The sequence below is a fragment of the Macrotis lagotis genome, chromosome 1, assembly GCF_037893015.1.
Source record: "Macrotis lagotis isolate mMagLag1 chromosome 1, bilby.v1.9.chrom.fasta, whole genome shotgun sequence".
Classification (NCBI taxonomy): Eukaryota; Metazoa; Chordata; class Mammalia; order Peramelemorphia; family Peramelidae; genus Macrotis; species Macrotis lagotis.
In genome coordinates, this window is record NC_133658.1 from 640,332,529 (window position 1) to 640,352,687 (window position 20,159).

General features: G+C 36.3%; 1 protein-coding gene and 1 pseudogene across 7 annotated transcripts in view; both read left to right on the top strand.

The window, feature by feature from the left end:
- The window catches only part of KIF5C (kinesin family member 5C), a 228,390-nt gene that overhangs the window by 17,820 nt on the left and 190,411 nt on the right, over positions 1 to 20,159 (top strand). The window lies entirely within an intron of this gene.
- Positions 3,020 to 19,770, top strand: LOC141507467 (acyl-CoA-binding protein pseudogene; annotated as a pseudogene).

A 20,159-nucleotide genomic window follows, 5' to 3' on the forward strand; every position in this document is an offset into this window, starting at 1 on the left:
TTGTCTGATTTTTCTCTAAAAGGCTATAAATCAATAAATTCTAAAAGCAGGTCTGAAGGCCTTCCATCTTTTCCTTATGTCTTACTCCTTCTGTCTAGCAGTTGCTGGCTCCTTGGTAAGACCAGCCTGGGAGATGTTGTAGCTGTGTCCCCATGCTGTTTTTAATTTCAAGGCAAGAAGCTCCTTGGTGATTGCAAATCTGCTGCTTACCTTCTGTTGCCATCTTTCTGCTAATGCAAGGTGAATCACTAACCCCTTCTACTGGAAATGGATTCTGTCTACATGCCCGGCTCTTATAATGAGGTTTCTTCCACACTGCAGAATAAAAGTATTCCATTAAATTGGATACTGCAGTGGGAGACTGCGGCTTTGTTTTTGAAATCCAAGGAAACCAACTGCTTTGCTGCTGGAAACAGGTTGCTGCTATTCTTTTTCTTGGGAGGAGGGATTTCTCTTTTGGAAAACCTGCCTTCCCAGTGGAGGTAAAAGGTCTTTATTTTGGGAGAAGATTCTGTAAATGAGTTCTCATTTCTATTCTTTTCTCTTACCCTCTACTCCCAGCATGTTGACTATGGTTTCTGTTGCCTTTGTGGGCAGTGATTTGATGTTAAAATATTTAAAAAATTTTGCTATCTATTGTTTGTACATCATGTTTTTTTCTGAGTATATTCCTTCCTTCTTCCCTTCTCAGAGTCATTCCTTCTAACAAAGAATAAAAATAAGAGAGGGGGGGAAAATGGGAAAAATTGCAGTTCAGCAAAACTAACCTCATCGATCAGGTCTTATCAGTATAGGCAACGTCCACATTTTAGCAAAGGTGGTATCAAGATACATTTTTCTTTTTTTGGAGAACAAGTTTGGTTATTTTAACTACAAAGCTTTCAGTTTTGTTGTTTTTTTGTTTTGATTGTTTTTTCCCATTTATATTATTATAGTAATCATGTATACAATATAATCATTTCTTGTGGTATATTACATTCTTGTGCCACAATTTATATAGTTATTTCCTATTCATTGTGCATGTCAGTGAGATGATTTTTTCAAAACAGAGCTTGTATTGATTTTTTTTAGTTTTTATATAATCTGAATTTTCCCTTGTAAGTCTGCCAAAAAGAAAAATGGATAAGTAAAGAAAAAAATCCAGCACAACTAAACAATACATCAAAATAATCTGACATTTATGGAATGTTCAAACTCATTGCCTTTTCCCCATAAGTAAAATGAACAAAATGATTTTTGAAAGGAAAAATAAAAGATTAGTCATTTGGATAGATAACTCATAGACTAGGAATAGAACTAGCCTAGGATTCATTTTCAGATGTCTTGGGGATGGTTTTTTTTTTATTGTTTTCTTGTTTTTTCCTCCAATTTATGTGATATTGGATTAATAGATTTCTTTGTAATCTGTTTATCAGTTACATAGGGTTGTTGTTTCTACTGCCTGGTGGGTGGGGATGTTTCCATGGACACAGTGTGGAAGGCACAGCATAGGGTTGGATTTCCAGAGGGAGGTGGAGCCTTCCTCTCTTTCACAGATAGGCCACTATTTAATGCCCCCTTTGTGAATCAAGTCAGGGGATGTTTGTTCAGGTGATCTCACACCACATCCCCAAACAGTATTATCACACAAAGATGGTGATGTAATTGGGATGTAGGGATGTAAAGGCCAGAGATCTGAACTGCCCATTGAATTCTGCTACTTATTTGGGAAGGGAAAATGCTTCACATCTCTTGACTTTGATAATCTCATCTTTAGAATGGGGAAGTTAGATTAGACATCTAAGATCACTTTCAGATCTAATATTCCATGGTTCTAATCACTTTTAATTTATTTCATTAGGTAAAGTATTCACTGTCACCTTACCAATTTCTCTTCCACCCATTCACTCTTCCTCCCCAATTCTCTTGGTCCTAAATTTAGAAAGTCCCTTTCTATAGATACCCTTCTCTCATTGTTGTTTTTATTATCTCATTGTCTAAACTTATGATTTTATTAGTGCTGGAAATTCCTCCTCATATGGAAACTTTATTCACCCATATAGAATAAAAGTGTGCTTGGAACTCAGTATTTGAGATCTATCTAGAGATACTATCCAGGTAACACAACCAGTGGGTGTCAGAGGTAGCAAATGAACTCAGGTTTTCCATAGTCCATTGTCATCCCTTTGTCTGTGCCAGGTTTCCTTCCCATATCTTAACACTTATGGGTTGATTTTTTTGGTTTGTTTTTCTATTAAACACATTCTACTTTGCCACTACTTTGTTTATGTATTAAAAAGATTTTATTTTGAGTTTTATAATTTCTCCCCTAATCTGACCCCCCCCCCCCCACAGAAGGCAATTTGCCAGTCTTTACTGCTACTACTTTAATACATAATCTTGGATACTCTGTTTTATTCAACTGGTTTGTAAAATAAGGAATCAGAGGCAATGGAATACCATGGTTATGCAGTGTAATAATAAAAGACTTGGGAGCATTTTATTACAGGAAATCTAAGTAGGAATGAGCTCCCTTCACAAAGCAGGCCAGGTAGCTTCCCAGAATGCTACCTCATTAGATATCTTTCCAGAAGTGATACATCACTGTTTCAACCTTTTTTGCTCTTCTTTTTCCATCTCTACTTTCCAGAAAAAGGGCAAAAATTAGAGATTACTCACCAGAACACAAGATAGATGTTCAGTTACTCTCTGAGAAGGTCTAGCTCTGTTCCCAGATGCAAGATAGTATAGTATAAGAATTATTCCTTCTTGCTTTTATGGGGGGGGAGAAAGATGGGCTGTATGGTATAGATCATAAATCATCAAACTCTGTAGAACTAGATAATACCTGTCAACAGAACTGAGGAAGAGAAAAGAGGGGAAAGGGACATAAAAAATTCAAAGAAATAGGATAAAGAAGTGGAAGGTGAAAAAAGGGGGGAAGGGAGGGAAAGAGAGGGAGGGAAGGGGAGGGGGAGGGAAAGGGAGGGGGGAGAGAGAGAGAGAGAGAGAGAGAGAGAGAGAGAGAGAGAGAGAGAGAGAGAAAATGGGATGAGAATGATTCAACCCTCCACAGTACTCCTGTCATATTGCCAGTTATGCCCAGTCAAGCCTGTCTCGGATCACTCCCATCATTCACTGCCTTCAGTCCTACCCACATTCTGCTAACTTTAGATGGAGAAAATTATACAACTGATCTGACTGTGTCCACTACAAATTTATGTTATTCAACTTCAACTGGGCCCTCATTGGTACTAGGAAATCCTACCATACCTCCTTTATGTCAACTCATTATCCCACTCTTCACAGTGACTTTTTTGAAACTTATCCTTTCTTGACTCTTCCTTGGCTCCTTCCACCCTCACTTTCTCAGCTGAGAACCTTGCTCCATATTGACAGGTATTATCTAGCTCTACAGGTCACACATGAATTCCCTCTTCTTTCCTCTTCCTCATCTTTCTTTCAGATGCCCTTTGCCTCTCTCTTCCTTCACCCTTGTCTCACATGATGAAATATGAAGCTTCTCCTTTACGAAGCTATCCCCTTTACTTGTTTGAGTGATCCCATTCCATCCTGTCTCCTCCAACAGATTGACTCCTGCCATTGCCTCTCTTATCATTTATTTTCTTTCTTTTCTGGTCTACTAGGACCTTCCATACTGCCTATAAATGTACTCTAGTCTCCCCCATCTTGCCAAAACCCCCCCCACTTTCTCTCTTTTCCCTCACCTATTAACCCCGTTCACCAAAACTATTTTCTCCAAAATTGGCAATAATCTTAGTTGTCAAATGCAATGGCTTTTTCTCAGTTCTCATTCTTATTGACCTCTCTGCAGTATTTACAACTGTTGATTACACTCTTATATTCTCTTTAGGTTTTTAGGACAAAAACCTAGTATTTTGGTTCTCTACCTATCTGAAAAATCCTTCTCAGTCTCCTTGGCTGTATACTCTTCCAGATCATGCCCACTAAATATAGGGTTTCCCTTAGAGTTTTGTCCTAGGCTCTTTTTTCTTCTACCTCCATAATATTTCACTTGCTGATTTCATCAGTTCCCAAGAATTTAGCTACTGTGTCTATGCTGATGAGTCCCAATCCTAGTTAGATTTCCTCAATTACTCTTACCTCTCCAGCTGCCTTTCAGACATCTTTTAACCAGATGACCAGTAGACATCTTAAACTCAAAATGTCCAAAGTAGAACTCATTGTATTTTTTCTTAAACTACCCCAACTCCTTCCTATCTTCCTAGCTTCCCTGTTGCTGGGAAGAGGGCAGCACCATCTTCACAATCCTTCAGATTTATAACATAGAATTTCTATTTTCCTCACTTTCTATTATCCCCTATTTCTAATCTGTTGCCAAGGCCTATCAATTTTATCCTGACAAAATCTTTTGAATCTGATCCCTCCTCATCTCTGACATGGCTACTACTCTGTTACAGGTTCTCATCACCTCAAGCATAGACTATTACTATATCCTGCTGGTGAGGATGGCCACATCAAATCTCTACCTACTCCAATCCATCTTTCCATTCTGCCCCTATAGTGATTTTCCTAAAGATAGGTTTGATCATGTCACCCCTTTCCTACTTAATAAACTTCAGTGACTCCCTATTGCCTCCAGGATCAAATCCTGAATACCCTGGCATTCAAAGTTCTTCATAACCAATCAACCCCTCCCTCTGCCCTCCCCATCCCATCATCTTTATAATCTTTTTATAACTTACTTTCCACTCTGTACTCTTTGATCTAGTTCTGTAAGTGGAACACTCTAGTTCTCAGGATACTGTCTCTATCTTAGCTCCTGACATTTTCTCTGATTGTTCCTCATTCTCATTTCTTTCTGCTATGTCTCACCTATTGAACTCCCTGGCTAACTTTAAGTCCCAACTAAAATCTTTGCATTTCAGCATTATTTTTTACTGGAAGCATGTCCCAATTCCACTTATTGTAATGCCTTTTCTCTTTAATTACTCCTCTTTATCTTACATGTAATTTGCTTTGTGTATATATCTTGTTTGCCTTATTTGATTATAAGCTCCTTGAGGTGCAGGGACTGTTTTTTGGCTTTGTTTCTATTCCTAACCCTGCCCTTGGCCCCAAATAACTGATTCTAGTTGACTATTCAAAAATAAGTCACAGGCCAACCCTACTGGTCATTTTTGGGCAAGTGATTGGCTCTGAGAGAATGTAAATAGCAATTGTTTAGTTTTGACCAGAATTCTGATGGCCTTCCTCTCCTAGATTGATTAAAAAATTTTTTTTTGGACTGCATAAAAGTGATTATTCTTTGCTTCATTTCTTTCTTATCTGCCTTAATCAAGGAATGGACATTTTAAGACCTTAGCTTAAAAAGGTCTCCTACTGCATCCAAGGCTATCTCTGGTCATCCTGATCCATTTCTGGCCACTGGACCCAAATGGTTTCAGAGGAGAAAGTGATGCTGATGACCTTGAATAACATTCCCTCATTTAAATCCAATTTACTTGCATGTCATGGCATCACCTCCCTGGTGTCATGATCCTTTTTGAGAATGAAGGACAAACAACAAAATCCCTATCACTGTCCCTGGCTCATACTTGGCAATTAATGAATGTTTATTGATTAAAGAAGACTAAAGGAAAAAAAATTCCTTGGGATGAAGTACAGTAAGAGTTAAATAAAAGTTTCAGTGCTGCTAAACTGGCTCTTTCTAACAACCTCTGTGCATTTAAAGTTTCTTAAGAGGCCAGAATACATTTTTCTTTAACATAAGTAACAGTCTTCTTTGAGCATAAGTTGCTATTTCCTACCAAATAGATTTTATTTTTCAATCACAGAAATTTCGCCTTAATCCTCAAGCTAATGTTTCATTTTTTAGAAGAAAAACTGAAAATATAAAAGCTTTTACTTTTATCTCTGGACGAATCATGCAGGATCAAATCTTTCTTTGTATGGTGGTAGATGGAGAACATTTGTATTCTTAAAAATCTCCTTTACTTTCCCCTCTTTCTTTTTTAGCCTTCCTTTTGTACTTGACTTCTAGCTATACTCTTCTCATTAGTAGTTACCTCTTCTTTTTTATGTACCAGGAATGCTTTCTTTGACACTTCTTGGCAGATTGTAAAAAAAAAAAAAGTTTATTTTGGTTTTAATGCTGTTGAAGCCTGAATCAATGCTTGCTCATAGATTTAAACATTACATTTTTAATTCAGCATTTTTTTGAGCAATACCATGTGCTAGTTATCAGAGATATAAAACCAAATTAAAAATTGTCCCTACCCTCAAGGAATTTACAGTCTACTAGAGGATAGGTATAAATATAAGATAATTTGAGGAAGGAGAAAACACCAAGAATTAGAGGTATCAAGAAATGCTTTTAATAGCTGGTGACACTTGATCTGGGTCTTAAAACAAGGTCTGAATTGTTTTTGCCAAGGAATGGTTAGGTAGGAATGAAAGACATTTTTCTTATATTTTTTCTTTTTTTTATGGGAGATACTAATCCAAAAAGTATTTTCCAAACAAAAGGGAAGGAGTTGTTTTTAATTTTAAAAACTTTCTTAAGCCTATTTTTTAAAGAACATGAGGTCATTGTGAAATTTAAGATCACATACTTTTAAGATCCAGAAGACAGTATGAATTCAAATCTTAGAGGATAACCTGGACAAAGACCTGAGAGGAAGGAGATAGAATGCTGAGTCAGGGTGTTTCAAGTAGACCAGACTGACTGGAATGTGAACTTGTGGGTGGTGGAAGGGATGTGAAATAAATAATAAATAAGACTGGAGTTCAATGAGGAAGAGTTTTGAAATTCATATTGAAAAATTTGTATTTTTGTCCTAGAAGGAATAAGGAGCACTGATGTTTTTTGAATAATGAAGTAACAGGATTATATTTGCATTTTAGGAATTTTTATATGTAACTATATGGAAGATAGATTAGAGAGAGGGAAATGAACAGAAATAGGGAGAGTAGTGAAGAGGATATTACAATTCAAGTGGGAAGGGATGATGGCCTGAACTAAGGCGATGTAATGGTTATGAGTAGACAGACAAACAGACAAGGATATGTCTCTCCTCTCTCTCTCTCTCTCTCTCTCTCTCTCTCTCTCTCTCTCTCTCTCTCATTTATTTGCCAGAGCTCTGATTTCATTGGGAAGGAGCTCTTGGTGAAGAAATCCTTTACCAATGCATATTAGGACATTCTTTGTAACTTATGGTTTTAGCAAGTTTTGCGGTCAACAACCAACCAACAAATATTTACTAAGATTCCATTATGTGCCAGATACTCTCCTAAGATCTGGGGAACAAAGACAAAGGTGAAATTGTTGTTGGCTTCTTGAAACTACCATGCCAATGGGGGAGGCAATATGCACATTTGTATAGATATATACAAGATACCAAAAATAGTTACAGAGGAAAGCAGCACTTGTAGCTGAGGAGACAAGGAAAGGCCTCCTATAGAAGGTAAAATTTGTACTGAGCATTGAAGGAAACTAGGGACTCCAAGAGGTAGAAATGAGGAGGGAGAGCATTTTTTGGCATGGAGTACAGCTGATACCAAAGCATCAGGGCAAATATAATAAAGCATGAAAATGGATGGTTTAGACAATCTGTAGAATAAGAAATATATAATAAGAGTTAATTGTGAGAGGAAACAGAAGAGAAAATCAGTATGAAGTCACATTATTAATGAGGGGACTTGGATTACTTATAATTTCTGTATTACTTATATTCTACTTATATCTCTTTCAGATATAAATGGATATGATTCTCAATTATTTTACCTCTGAGTTTTAAATTCCATATATGTAAATGAGGATCATAGACTCCAAAACATTTTGGAACTTTGTTTCTCCAATTTTTGCAGATTATGCTAACACTTATCTTGTCCTGTCATATAGGGTTGTTGTAGAACTCAAATGAGTTAGCATTCATGAAAGTATTTAAAATTTTTTTTTAATCCATATGCACATGCATATTTTTACTTGGAAAATTTAGTTAGAAAATTTCTTACCACCTTCCCTTCCCACCCCCCTCCCCTCAGCAGTGTACAGTCAGGTTAGCATTGTATATCCATATTTTTGATACACATGTTTACAGATTGGTCATTTTTGGTATGAGGAATTAGGATTAAGGGAAAGAGATGCATAAGAGATAATTTTTTATCAAGTGTTCAACAGACTCTGAAAGGTTGGCATTTTGTTTTGTTTTTTTTCTTCCTCTGGATGGGGATAACCAGTCTAATACAATTGTCCTAGCTCTCTGAACTGCCAAGAGGAGGTGTTTACATCAGGGTTGATCATCTCACAATGTTGTTGTTAATGTGTACAATGTTATCTTGGTCTGCTCCCCTGTGCTCAGCATCAGATCCTGTAACTCATTCTATGTTTCTCTAGAGTCCGACCATTTATGGTTTCTTATAACATGAAAGTATTTTATGAACTGTAAAACACTTTACAGCTAGAAGTTGTTTTAAGAAATAAGGTGGCTAAAGGGTGGCTAGGTGGTGCAGTGGATAGAGTACTGGCCTTGGAGTCAGGAGTACCTGAGTTCAAATATGACCTCAGACACTTAATAATTACCTAGCCGTGTGGCCTTGGGCAAGTCACTTAACCTCATTGTCTTGAAAAATCTAAAAAAAAAGAAATAAGGTGGCTTGAGTAGAATGAAGAAAATAAGATTGGATGGAAGAGGACTTTGGTCTGAGGGAGCATTGCAAGTTAGTCAGAGGAAATTAGATATCTCTGAGTAGGCTAATCTACTTGGAATCCTTGGCATTTTCAGAAATAATCTAGCTTAAACATTTCTCCTTAAATATGTTCTCCTATGCTTCAACCAGCAAAGGTATTCCTTTTCTTTTTTCACTCATATCATCTACAAAGAATTCTGTGATAGTTAGACTCTCTTCACGGTTTTGTGGCTGGTTGTGCTATGCAATGAAGCTATGACATACATCACCCCAAATGAATTTTACTTATTGCTGTGAGCCAATAATTTAAATAGTAGGATAATAAATCCCTTTTATTCCATATAGAGAATAGAGCATAAGAACCTTTTAGCTCTTCTGGGCTGCAACACCCAACAAAAACTGGTCAATGACTGCATATAGAATTTAATATTTATGACTACAATGTAACCCATATTACCAATGAGGATAATAATTTAAAGTAATAAAGAATAATAAAATATTATATAGAATAATAAAAAGGAGCATAATAATAAAACATTTACTTCTTAAACAAAAATAAAAGGATTGCTATTTTTAATGTGAACAATGATCCTGCTATTTTTGGTACTAGTCTTCTCTATCTGGTTTGATAGAGGTTATAGTGATGTGATGCTCATCTGAAATTTTCAAGATGCTCATCTGAAATTTTTCTTTTATTTTTACCTTTTGTAGGCTTCATGTGGTAAAAAAATTGCTCACTAAATATACTTACTTCCTAAAAAAAGATGTCATGAACAGGGCATGTTTATGAAATGTTGAATATTTTTCTTTAAGCAGGTACAACTTGTAAAAGTCCAATAAAGACACTAGAATAAATTTTCCATTAAGTTGCATATCTGATTACAACTCGATCCATTTTATTTGCAAGTTTGCTGGCAATGTGATGATGTCAACTGAGAACGGTGTAGCAAATAACTGGAATGCAGTTGGTGTTTTCTAAAATATTGAAATCTATTCTCATAGTTCTGTGACAGAGTAGCAATTAATGCTGCCTACAATAAAGTTGTGTGTGGAAATTATGTCATATAACATTTTAAAATAAAAATCCTAATTCCTATATGCATATCTTTTGTAAAAATAAGAAAAACCCCCAGTGGTCTGTGAGACTATAAAATGTTAGCTATGTTAGTTAAGGATTAAGATGGTCTGTTGAAATATGTGTTCACTTGGTCCTTCATTTTCTAGTTATGAGCTAGGAGTCATTTGAATGAACATACTGCTGGCTGGTCACTTGTTGGACACAACTGGTCTAGAAAATGTTATAGATTACAGACTTTCAAGGAATTAGCACACAATAAAATATTCAACACTGGAGTCACAAGAATTTAACCTTTTCTTTTATCTAGAAGTCTATTGGAAGAACTTTACTATATGTAAATAAATCTTTTATCTTTGGAATCTCATGTCTGTTGAAAAAATATTATTAAAAAAAGGAGTCCTTTGCTTATTGAGCCTGAGGGTTAATTGGGGGAGAGGGAAATAAAGCTCTGAATTTTTTTGGGGGGGTGGTTTTTGCTAGGCAGTGGGACTTGCTAGGGACTTGCCCAAGGTCACACAGCTAGCAGGTATCAAGTGTGTGAAACTGGATTTGAATTCAGGTCCTCCTGAGTCCAGGTCTGGTGCTCTCTCCACTATGCCATGTAGTTGCCCCATGATTTGTTTGTTTTTGAGAGTAGCTGGACCTGTGATTTCTTTGGTAAGAGAATTCCAAACAAGAATGCAGATAAGCAACTTGTAACTTGTCTTTGAGAGTTGTCTGGGGAACACTGAGATATTAAATGATTTTTTTCCATGGTCACAAGCTAATATGTAATAGAATCCAAATTCAAATGGGTTAGCATTCATGAAAAATGCATGTTTCTTTTTATTCCATTGACCATTAAAAGAAGGTTTTTATATATGTGAACATGCAAAATGAAGTAGTTGTATTTTATTTTTGAATGATAGTCAAAAAGTACATGTCTATTAGAACACAGGGTCTGAAAGCTGAAGAGCTGGGCTTGAGTTCTAGGAGCATGGTTCAGTGTCAAGAACTCCAGAATTGTAGAACTTCAAATACTATCTTTTCACTGCTCTATGCATTTTTGATCAAGTCAGTTAACCTCTCTCGACATCACTTTTCTCATCTGTAAAATAAGGGTCTTGAAATAGATGACATCTTAGGATGGGTGTTAGAGACTGGCTCATGGATCATCAAGAACTGCACCACACACTTCCTTGTCATGTCCATACCCATCAGCACCTTCATTCTGGCTATCATTCTCCATTTCCTCTCCATCCATTCTTGGACCTTTATTTAGCTTCCCTTTACTTTTTGTCTTCCCTTCTTAGAATGTAAGTTCCTTAGGGCAGGTACTATCTCCTTTCCTTGTATGTATATCTCTTGTGCTTAGCATGATGCTTGACACCATGTGCTTGACACCTAGTAAGCACTTAAAAATGATTTATCTATCCATCTACAGAATTAAAGTGAGGAGTAGGATTGATATTCAACCAGAATATCCATAATATGTGCCCAGGCCATTATTTTGTATTTGTTCTGAATCACCTGGCTTTGCTTCCATTAGTTGTATGTCTGTAACAAATTAAAACCAAATAAGTCACATCCCACAAAGTCTCAGGCATACTACTGAAGTGAGTTCCTTACTGTGACTGTTGCTTGACATATTTGGGCTCTCTGGATGATGACTTCTTAAGATTGAGATCCCTGGGGATAGGCAGACAATGTGCTAGAAAAACTCAGTATTCTTGCAGCTGTCACCAATCATTAATTATCCCTAGTCTTTGAACAAGCATCAAGACATTCTCTTGGGGTGGCTGGGTGGTACAGTGGATAGAGCGCCGGCCTTGGAGTCTGTGGGACCTGAGTTCAAATATGACCTCAGACACTTAATAATTACCTAGCTGTGTGGCCTTGGCCACTTAACCTCATTGCCTTGCAAAAAAACCATTAAAAAAAGACATTCTCTTGATGTTGTTGATGGTATATTGAGGTGGTAGCTTGAGATGTGGTCCCTCTGAATTTATGACAGAGTATGTGAAGAGTAGACAGGGAGAATACAAGATGAGAGAAACTGGGTCACAGAAGAGGAGCAGTTTGGTATAGTGGATCAAATGTTAGACCTGAAGTCAAGAGGAATGGTTCAAATCCCAGGTCTGCCATTACTATATATAAGTAATGGCATATAAGTACTACTTTGGACTTATTTCCTAATCTGTAAAATTTTAAGGTTGGTGTAGATGACCTCTAAGACATCTTCCAAATCCAAATCTAAAATCCTTTGAATATGAAGGAGCAAAGAAGAGGGCAAAAGGATCTCTTAAGTGTAGATCTTCTGAGCTAATTCTTTGTCATGAATGAATTGGTCTTAAAATGTAAGTACCTAGGGGAGTTTAGGCCAGACAGAACTAAATATACCTCTTCTATGAAACACTCTAGAGAAGTTAACTGATTTTAGGTGTAACTACTGATCCCCAAAGAATAAGCCCAATTATGATGATTGTTGAATTTGTGCTTCCCAGTAACATAATTCTAAGCCTCTGGTATCTCTGTATGAATAAAAACTGTTTTGGGAGAAACTAAAAGATTAGAACTTAGTGTGAATAGAATTAGTGGCAAAAGGTGTAAGGTACTTAATGAGTTTCTCTGAGGAGTTGAGTTCCTTTTACAGTTTTCTCTCTTTTCTATCTCATTAGAATAATTTGTGTCATCAGAATTTTATTCTTGAGAGAATTCACTTTCTCTATGGTTGACTAATGAAGAATTTTGAGACATTGGATCCTCCCTTTCTCTCAAACTTTTGTCATCTCTTCTTAAATTTGGGTTTTACATCAAACTACCTCTGGTTTTCTCCTACCTATCTGTCATGAACTCTCAAATGATCACTTTCTCTCAAGTTTTTCCATCAGAAGTCTTCCTTAAAGATAGCACTTTACTCAGCACTTTCTTTACCTTCTTTAAAAAATGAAATTTGGATTTAGGCAAGTCAAAAATATATTTTTTGTTCTGCTTTTGGAAGCAAGTAGCCAGATTGTCTGAGCATCTCTTCACTCTTGCCATGCCAGTTTGGGGCTCTGTTTTTGGAACTCACATCCAGTTTCTCCTTCTGGTTGAGTTGTCTGTAGTATTTTCTATTGATCCTCACCCAAATGCTCTTCCTAATGCTTTCTTCTCCCACTTTGTAGGTATTCTTAATAGTAAACTTATCTTCTTGATAATGATGCAACACTATCCCTTTTATCAAATCCGTTTCTTCAAATAAGATATGTCCTTTCATGCAGCCTTTCCATATGCCCCCTATAGGAATGTCAGGTGTGCTATGTGTGGTGTTCTAATTGCAAATGTACCAACCCCACTCTGCTAGTGGATCATTTCCTTATAAATTCTCACCCTAGGTTCTCAGGCCAGTCTTTTAGATAGTAAATAGAAGTTTAGTAACCATAACCAAAACAAACAAAAAAAAGAAATAAGGCTATGCTGGGATTACCTGTTCTTTATGAAGATAATTAACATTTCCTTTTTAAGTAGATAGTTATTTTAAGATAGTAGATAGGGCACTATTTAAACTTTTTAAGTCAGAATGATCTGGATTTAAATCTCACCTTTCAATCATATACTATCATTACACTCTTGGCCAAGATGCTTACTTTTCTGTGCCTCAATTCCTTCATCCATAAAATGAGGTGTTGAACTCAATGACTTTGAAAATCTCTTCCAGCTCTAAATCTATGATGCTTTGAGCCAATCAAGGGGGAGTTCTTATATTTTTCTCATACATTAATAGAAATATACTCTTTTTTTGTTTAGGTTTTTGCAAGGCAAACGGGGTTAAGTGGCTTGCCCAAGGCCACACAGCTAGGTAATTATTAAGTGTCTGAAACCGGATTTGAACCCAGGTACTCCTGACTCCAGGGCTGGTGCTTTATTCACTATGCCACCTAGCTGCCCCTAGAAATATACTCTTAATAGTTAGTGTTAGAAATGAGTTATCAGGAAATCCTGTGAATTATTGAGCTGCTCTACTAATATTGTTCCTATGTTCTAGCTGTCCTCTAGCTTGGTGGCTGAATATGAGCAGTGTATGAGGATGAGGAAACTCCGAATACCAAGGCAGGTTAACAGTTTCTCTGCTTAGAGGACAGGTATCATACATTTTGACTGACTGCAGTCCAAACACTCAAAGTGTGAGTGAATCAGATTAAAATGTAACTGGGAAGTATTTAACAAAATAAATAAAAATATACAAAAACAGATACTATTTCATTTGAAAATTAAGTCAATATGTGGCCTTCAGGGATGCTTATCTATGGATTATCATACCTATGTGACTCATGACTATCATAGGTTTTAAGCAAATAACAGCATCTTATATTTGTATGGTACTTTAAAATGTATAAAATAATGTACATATATTTGTAAACCTAGCTTTAATTGCCCCAACTGACATCTCTGGACTAGGGCATTGTTGTCCAGTGTCACATAGACAGTGAGTATCAAAGGTAAGACCTAGATCTTCCTGCTTCAGAGACCAGTTCTCCTTCAACCATGCTATGTGCTTCTTTACAAGAAGGAAATGGAGGAATTTACTGTTTTTTAAATTTGTATTTCTTAATCCCCAAATCTTTAGTTTTTCAAAGTGCATATACTTTGAAAGTTTCCTGTTGTTGATATATTACAATTCCATCTAAGCGCATTTGGAAAGAGACAAAAAAAAATAGAACTGACTGTCATTCTTTGGAAATTAAAGTAATAAAGCTGCAGGTTATAATAGTACTGTATTTCTATAACTCAGCTACTGAGAAAATGCCAGGGACCAGAAATTTGAGAGAAAATTTCCTGCTGATTCTAATCACAAGGCAATTAAGATAATTAAATAGCATGCATTTCCTTTTCAGAAAAGAAACTACAGGATTGAGTTTGAATAATGTGAATTCCTAATTTAGATCTTTTTGGATTGTACTTTATTTTATGATGATAGAATTCACTTTAAGCCAAAAAAGTCTGAGAAATTCACAATTTATAAGTATTAGAATGAAATCCATTTTGGAAAGAACCTGAAATACTAGCTAATCTTATCACCTTATTTTATAAGAAGTAATCTGAAGTCTGAAGAGGATGCGATTTATTAAATATCACTCAGTCAGTAGTAGAGCAAGAATTTAAATCTCAGTCTTCTACTTCTCACTCTGAGTACTTAATACCTCATGGTAGGTATCAAGGAGAAATTAAGCTTTGTATGAAGTATTAGAACTCATGAATTTTTGTAAGATAGCAGAAACTTAAAGTCAATCTTTTAAATAGTACAAAAACAATCTCTTGCTTTTTTATGGACAGATTCATCCCAATTGTTCATCATTTTTCTTGTCTCTTATTGACTGAATCACTGGAAAGAATGAGATCAGAGGGGCGCCTAGGTGGCGCAATGGATAAAGCACCAGCCCTGGAGTCAGGAGTACCTGGGTTCAAGTCAGGTCTCAGACACTTAATAATTACCTAGCTGTGTGGCTTTGGGCAAGCCACTTAGCCCCATTTGCCTTGCAAAAACCTAAAAAAAAAAGAATGAGATCAGAATTCCTAAGACCCCCTTCTACAATTCAGTTTTGATCTATTTGCATTCCCAGCTGCTTCGCTATACCTAGATCTGTCTCAACATGGCTCCTGCCATTGAATAAGTGCTCTGAAGTGGGCTTCCCAAAATTGAAAGAGCAGCAGCATCTATGACAGCAACAACAACAAAAGCAACCGGTCTGATACTTGACAGCTTGGGGACACAGTGTATAGAGTGCTGAAATCTGAATAAGGAATTCAAATTCTATTTCGAACTTGCTAGCAATGTGACTGTGGCCAAATCATTCAGCCTTTCTCAGCCTCAGTTTCCCCTTCTATAAAACTGGATAATAAACATCTATTTTTAAAGGGTTGTTGTGAGGATCAAGTGAGGTAGATAATTTGTTAAGCAAGTTGTGTTATCTAAACATTAACCTTTTTTTTTTTAGATAAAACAGAGTCTAGGCCAGAAAACTGCCAATCAGTATACAATGCTATTACTCCAAAGTCATCTTATATATTTGCTTGCATTTTGTTCTGGGTGTGAGCTTTCTATGAGGCACTCCAGGTAAATGAGATTTTATTTATTAAGTGTTTAGGGTTTGTTGCACAGTTGACTCTTTATAAATACTTTTTTCCTTCCTTCCTAAGCTCAGCAGCAAAAAAAGGAAAAGAAAGCTTCAAGTTTTCCATACTGATTAAAAAATATTCTTGGTTATTTTTCCGTGCCTAAGAATTAACATAAGCTATGAAAGTCATCCCTGAGCTAACAACCCAGCATGTGTGGAAGCAGTAGAGAAGACTGAGCCTTGACCTGTCACCATCCAGTGTAGGAGCTGCTGTGAAAAGTCTTTTGGAATTGCTAATGGGAAGGAAATGATTTCATTAAAAGAAATCCACAATAGAGCTCTGTCAGTCGGAAACAGAACACTTCTTTAAATCTCATCTCTGTTACAGATGCTCAAAGGCTATTACTAGGCACCCTTCTCTCTGGACCAGAAGTCAAAAGTAATCTCAACTAGTACAATTCTAGTAGGCAACTCCAGGTTGGAACTGACCACCATATTCATCTTCTTAATTCTCTAATTCTGGTGCAGACTGGCCCAAATACCCCTGTATTAAAGGAATACTCCCTCCTCCATCCATGAAGAATATTTGATGATGCAAGTAGAAGAAATGCCTAGAACCAAATACCCAAGACACAGTGGCTATATTGCTCCTCTGAGCCTCAGCTGGTCTTTCTACCAAGCTCACTCCATTTGCTTTCATGGTACTCTTTTTGCCAGTGCATAACTCTTCTACCTTCCCTAAATATTCATTTATAAGTGCTGTTACAGTCAACTACTACTTGTTTTCACTATTGTAGGTGCAATAGTCCCAGAGAATCCTTCCCTACCTTCAACAAATGACATGTCCTGAGTATGCCTGCTTTCATCTCTGAACCATACAATTCCCTATTCTCACTAATACTCTGAGGAAGTTTCTGAGAGAGTTGTGCTAAAAGTCTCTCATTTTTCTGGTAAATTGTTGGGGGTGTCAAAACTATCTTGGGGTCTCAGGTACTAGGCATCTAGCCAGGCTGGGAGTTGGGGTTCAGTGAGAAGACAGTGGGAGGGAGGAAGGGACTGGAGGAAGAGGATCTGACTGCTGATGGGCTGAATTTGAATGAGCTTCCAAAGAAGTAAAATAAAACCTGAAATCCAAACCAGAAGATGAGGAGATGTTGTTCATCTATAGCCACTATAAACAAGCCACAGTCAGAGATAGAAATACAGAGCATCCAGGTATGAATGATGGACTTCAAAGGCAAAGCTAAGTGGGATGCCTGGAGCTCTCTGAAAGGGAAATCCAAAGAAGATGCCGTGATAGCTTATGTTGCAAAATTGGAAGAACTAAAACCAAAATATGGAATATAAAAGAAACTGGATTCAGACATCATATGCACTTTTGAAGCTAAACTAGAATAATGCTTTGATTTCCTAATTCTGTGGTCAAAGTCAAACTGGTGTAAATAATGTGCAGCAGTGAGAGTTGGCATGTCTACTCTAGTCTCATCAGGTTACACAGCTGCTTTCTTTAATCTGTAAATCAATAAAGTGCATTTGCTACTTAAAAAAAACAAAGAAACTTGGAGGGGATAGATGTAGATAGCTGTAGAGAGAAGAGGAAAGATCAGGAAACAAACATACTTTCTTCTGGTCATACAATCTCATAATCTTGCTGCTGAAACTGTGTCTGGATTTTGAGTGCTAGAAATACCTATACAACTGGAGAGAATAATTTCTTATTAAGATTGATTATATATGATCTGTGAAACTGTCTCATTGTGTTACGGTCACTCCTCCACCTCATTCCTGCCCTTCCTCCCTCATTCCATCCTTGTCTCAAGGTTATTCATCAAAGCCTGGTGATGTCATGGGGAATTACCTCCAATGTAACACAGGTAGGAATTGAAGACAGGTTTTCCTATCTCAGGTCCAGTACTTTGTCCACAGCAGTATCAGCTTCCTACAGCATATGTTCCATTATTGGGGACTGAATTTAGGATTTTATTGGTATGGACAGAAAACTCCCTATGCCAAAACAAATTAACATCTACTCTACAACATCCCAAGTTTGAATTTCATGCATCCACATAGTCAATAATTGTCAGAGGTGGGACTTCTTACCTTGGAGGAAAGTTCTCTATGTTACCATTTTGTTCTGCACATGATAGGCACTTAACAAAAATGTGTATTGAGTGATAGATCAATTAGATTTGAATTAAATATATGAGTCAAGTGGGAGATGCTACTGTCTGATCTAAACTCCACTGGACCCTTGTCTTTTATTTGAATCTATTACCATCTCTATATAGAAAATGGCCATGTACAGATGGACAAGATGGAACCTGCCCATCTGCAAAGAAAAATACTTATCTCTGGACATTTCAAAAATAAAGTTAAGAAAAAACAAACAGAGACAGACTTTTGGTGAGAGTGTGATAGCACACCCATATGGGCCCTTGGTGAATAAATACTTGGCATCATTAGTTCTATGAATCTGAGAAACATGTTTAATGTGAGCTAATTCATTTACTCACATTGACCTTTGTGTATTTCAGATGCTTTGCCATTTGGTTGTTAGCTTCTTCTTTCCTTGAATCCTCTGTGGTGATCTGACACTTCAGATTAGTTTGTATGTAAAAAGAAATGAAGACTTTGGTCTTCCCCAGGCTGCTTTCTTGTTCACATGTATTATTTATTTTTCTCTGTATTAAAATATTTATATTTAAATGGATGCATTACATTTGAATACATCCACTTAAATATTGATTATTGGACTCTGGATCTATTTCTTTTAAACTTAGCATATTCTTATTTTTATATCCAACAACTGTGGGAGCAGGGGAGGATAATAGAGGTATTAGCAATCTTAGAGGTCTTCTCATTTACCTTTTATAATATAATTTCATTTAATTCTTTCCCAATTTATATTTAATTTTTTTCTAATTGCATGTTATGAAAGATTTTTCACATTCATCCACATGCATATACATATTTATAAATTATATAATTTCCTTCCATCCTCCCTTCCCACCCATCTTCCCTCAGTCTGGTGAACATTGTAAATATACATTTGTGTTTAACACATTTACAGATTAGTCATTAGGACTAAGGGAAAAGAAAGAAAACCATAGCATAGCTAGGAAAGAAAAACATAAGAGGAAAAATTTTTAAAAAATGAACATATTGGGGTGGCTAGGTGGTATAGTAGATAGAGCACCGGCCCTGGAGTCTGGAGTACCTGAGTTCAAATGTGGCCTCAGGCACTTAATAATTACCTAGCTGTGTGGCCTTGGGCAAGCCACTTAACCCCATTTGCCTAGCAAAAACCTAAAAAAAGCCCAAACATATTACTCATTCAGATTCTGTAGGTTTTTCTTTGTTTTGTTTTTCTTCCTCTGGATGTGGATAGCATTGTCCAAAATAGGTTTCCCAGGGTTGTCCTAGTTCTCTGGACTACAGAGAAGAGCTGCATTCATCAATGTTGCTTAACTCACAATGTTGTTGTTATTGTGTATAATGTTTTCTTGGTTCTTCTCACTTCACTCTGCATCAGATCTTGTATTTCGTTCCAAGCTTCTCTGGAGTCTGACCATTCATGGCTTCTTAGACTAATAGTACACCATAACCCTCATATACCATAACTTGTTCAGCTAATCCCCAATTGAATTCCATCAATTTTCCAATTCTTTGCCACTACAAAAAGAGCTGCTATGAATATTTTGGGATGTGGGACTTTCCCATTTTTATGGTTTCTTCTGGATATAGGTCTAGTATTGGTATTGCTGGGTCAAGGGGTATTATCAGTTTTATTGCTCTTTGGGCATAGTTCCATATTGCTCTTCAGAATGGTTGGATCATTAATGTATTAATGTCCTACTCCTCCCATAACTTTTCCAACAATGATCATTTTCCCTTTTTGTTATCTTGACCAATCTGATAGGTGTGAGGTGGTACCTCATTTTTAATTTGCATTCTCTAAACAATGATTTGGAGCATTTTTTCACATGATTTTATATATATATATATATATATATATATATATATATATATGTGTGTGTGTGTGTGTGTGTGTGTGTATATGTATATGTATATATATATATATTATATATATATATTATATATATATATATATAATATATATATATATATATATATATAGAGAGAGAGAGAGAGAGAGAGAGAGAGAGAGAGAGAGAGATTGCTTTAATTTCTTCATTTGAAAACTTCCTGTTCATATTCTTTGACCATTTATCACTTGGGGAATTTCTTGTACCTTATAAATTTATTTTAATTCTTTATATATATGTATATATATAGAATATATATTTATATTAAAATGAGACCTTTATCAGAATTCCTAGCTGTAAAAACTG